Raw genomic sequence first — 3,895 nt, 5'->3', positions numbered from 1 at the left:
GTAATATGTCAGCGCTATATAAATCCTGTTTATTATTAACAATAATATTGGCCCCTGTCCATGGTAGAGCACAGGGAGTAAGGTGATGAGAGGAGCACTAGGCCAGCCATAGCACAAGCAACAGGCAGGAAGCAGCCAATCACAGGCCAGTATCCAGGGCACTCAGGCGACCCTATATAAAGCGCCAAGAGGTCGTAGAGTGAGGTGCCGCCAATCAGCACCGAGCACACACCGCGTATTTATCATAAACAAGCCTAAGGCGACCTCACCGTTTTCAGCAGAAGCAGCAGACATTCAGCTCCAGAGCGGCGCAGGCTGACGAGGACACCGGAGAGCCGCTCAGCAGCAGCCAAGGTGCAGGGGGCGGCCGACAACAGCACACAGCTCATACACTCATTAAGCAGCTGTGTGATGCAAAGCCTCAGGATCCGCTACTCCGCGCATGCGCCGCAGCCTTGCTCCGTACCCTGCCTGCCAGCCTAGCGCTGTGTGCATGGAGACGTAAGGCAAGATGGACAACTGTGAACGTCATCCAATCCCTGCAGTCTCCACCCACCAGACATGAATGAGCGTGGCTGCGATGTGACGTCAGCGTCACTTTAAAAGGATGCGGGATGGTTACGTCACTGAAACTGGTGAGAAATGTAAACAGAAAGTGATCGGCGAGGCGCTCATTGCAGGCCTGGCTGTGAGCACAGCACTATTACCTCATGTAGCTGTGTATTGTACATAGCTATATGACATTTACGTTATTATTATGTAGATGTGATGTTCATAATGTTGTTTTAAAGCAGAAATAAACCCAAAACAATAAAATCACCCGTACTCCCGCAGACCAGTCTGTCCGTTCCATCGGGTCCCACGTCGTCCCGGCATCCATCAGGTTCGAAGGAAGCACCAGGGGCCGCCATCTTCTCTCTTCTTCTACATCACCCGATCTCACACTGCACGGGCCACATCCTGCATTCCCTTAAAGCGTACTAAACCCAGAATTTTCACTTTACATTAAACTGAAGACAACCTATTTATGTAAGGTAAAAATTCTGGTGGTGTTGTTTTTGAGTACAGCACCCTTTAAGGATGCAGCCCCGCCCCCTTAATTCTCAATCGCCTAGGCGGTGGAGAATGAATGGGCGCGCAGAGTCTCAGGGATACCAACGTCACACAACCCATGTAGGAATAGGAACCCAGAAGAGCAGAGAGAGGATGGCGGCACCTAGCTCGCTGGCCCAAAGATGACATGCGACCCGATGGAATAAACCTCTGGACGGATCAACTGCTCTGCGGTATTGAAGATAAGTGTTTTTTTTTTTGTTTTGGAAGGTTTTTGTGTTTAGAGAAACTATACTCAAAAATAAAACAAAAACACACCTTCATTCCTGGTCACTCCAGGGGTGTCTGGCATCAGGTCCCGCAACGTCTCGGCATTTGTCCCGGGCGCCGCCATCTTCGTCTTCTCTTCTGGATTCTTCATCGTACGTCACTCAACCCAGGCGCGAGATCAGGTGATGTTGGATGAAAAAAAAATTTGTCATTCTCACTGCGCATGCGTGTGATTGGCAAATTTTTCTCTTTGAGCAAAAAGGCTCCTTCTGCGTATGCCCGAGATGCCTGACGTAGGTAACCCAGGAGGATTTGCGCTCCTATTCATTCTCAACCACCTAGGTGGCCAAGAATTAGGGGGCGGTGCTGCACGTTTGCACCTAAAAAAAAAACAGAATTTTTACCCTACATAAATGGGTTCTCTACCATTTTATGGTAAGTGAAAATTCTGAGTTTAGGTACACTTTAAACACTCCCCAGTGGAGAATCAGTTACTGCCTTTGATGTGACATGGACCTGAAGATTCTCTACCTGTGAATATCAATATTGAATGTCAGTTTACAGTTTATAAATAGACGTGTGTTCGAATCTTGGCATGTCCTCTTTGTGTTTCCATGGGTTTCCTTCCACATCCCAAAAACATGCAGTAGTTTAATTGGCTTCCCCTCAAAAAAGTAACTGTGATTATGACTATGGTAGGGATATGACTAGGGACTTTGTAAACCATTGTGTATTATGTCAGCACTATATAAATACAAGTAAATAATATATATACATATTTACACTGTGCATACATGAATATTATTACACAGTATTTATATAGCACCAACATATTACGCAGCGCTGTACAAAGTCCATAGTTATGTGACTAGCTGTCCCTCCAAGGAGCTCACAATCTAATGTCCCTACCATAGTCATATGATATTAACACAGTTGTGGGGAAGCCAAATAACCTAATTGCAGGTTTTTGGAATGTGGGAGGAAACCCACCCAAACGTGGGGAGAACCTGCAAACTCCATGCAGATAATGCCCTGGCCGGGATTCGAACCTGGGACCCAGCGCTGCAAAAGCCAAAGTGCTAACCTCTGAGCCACCGTGCTGCCCATCATCATTGTGTGTATACAATTTAAAAATAAATCAGGAAATTTACAAAGCTAAACATTAGTATATTCCAGCTGGCCCACCATGTGTACACTTCTTTCATTATACATAACCTTTCACTGGCCATACACAGAGAAATCTAATTGTGGTGATGAGAGTCAAACCACCTGTCATGGAACATAAACAACAATGAGGACAACAGCGTCATGGAAATACATTACTGTATGAGATGCAGGGATAAAAGCAATTTCTAGTTTAACCCACACAATACAAAGTAAGATTCATAGAATGTAGCAAAGTATAAGATATATATTGTGTAAATACCATCTTGTGTGGGACTTACTGTAGCTGTTACACAAATATCATGCCCTCCAAGTATATATATATTTTACATCATTTGCCCAAAATATCTCATTAAAAAGGAATGGATATAAATATATCCAGCTCTGATAATATTCCAATTGGGTTATTTAAAGTATGCTCCAAGACACATACAGTCATGGCTAAAAATATTGGCACCCTTGCATTAGTCCCAGTTTTTTGTTTTATCAGGACATTTAAGGTGCCCATCAATAGAATCTCCAACAATAAAAATATCAAATTTATTGTATGAAATTGTAAAAACAATCAAAACAACTTATATGAATACATATCCATCATTACATAATACATTACATGTATAACATTGTCTTTGCATTCCTATTCTATCGTCCTTTCACCTGTAGGCTTCCTCAGAAGGACGTAACGTATCAATTGCATCAATTTTATCCATGTATTCCAAAGCAAAAGCAAAGAGGTAAAGCATCAGACATATTTTCCAAAAAACAAAAAAGTGTATTTTTACTTTTTTACACTTTTTTTTTTTTTTTTTGAAAATATGTCTGATGGTTCCTTGAGGAAATATTAAGGTATGCAATTTAAACATCAGAACAAAAGGTGCAGTTTCTGTCTCAATGGTCTCATTAAAGTTATAAATGGAAATTAAATAACAAGATGCTTTACTTCTTTGCTTTTGCTTTATAATACATAGATAAAATTGATGCGATTGATACGTTATACACAATAAATTGGTAGTTTATCATTTTATTATTGGAGATTCTATTGATGGGCACCTGAGAAGTCCTGATAAAACAAGAAACTGGGTTTAAATGTATATACATAGGATGTGGTGCCATTTCAAAATTTCAACTAAACGTGTACCCTGACATTATTGTCAGAAAATGCATCACTTCTAGAAATTGTTGAAATTACAACTGTTTTGGTATTGTCATGTTTATTTCTTTTGTTGGCCCTGGAAGAACCCAAAAAAGCAGAGAAAAAAACACTTTTCATTCCACACAAAACGTCAAAAATGGTCTGAACAAAATTATTGGCATCCTCAACCTAATACCTGGTAGAACCCCTTTGGAAGAAATAACTGATGTTAATTCCTTTCTGTAACAACAGTCTTTTACAGTCTTCCTTTGCCAG

At 41.3% G+C, this 3,895-nt stretch overlaps 1 protein-coding gene across 1 annotated transcript in view; it reads right to left on the bottom strand.

The window, feature by feature from the left end:
* TMEM184B (transmembrane protein 184B) overlaps positions 1–488 on the bottom strand; it is a 38,001-nt gene extending 37,513 nt beyond the window's left edge. The window contains exon 1 of the mRNA XM_072421243.1: positions 270–488. The gene's annotated coding sequence lies outside the window, so the exon portion shown is untranslated. The remainder of the gene's footprint in view (positions 1–269) is intronic.
* Between the last annotated feature and the right edge of the window lie 3,407 nt (positions 489–3,895).

The sequence above is a fragment of the Pyxicephalus adspersus genome, chromosome 8 (assembly GCF_032062135.1).
Source record: "Pyxicephalus adspersus chromosome 8, UCB_Pads_2.0, whole genome shotgun sequence".
Lineage (NCBI taxonomy): Eukaryota > Metazoa > Chordata > Amphibia > Anura > Pyxicephalidae > Pyxicephalus > Pyxicephalus adspersus.
Note: the sequence above shows the minus strand (reverse complement) of the source record. Positions and strands in the feature narration are given on the sequence as shown.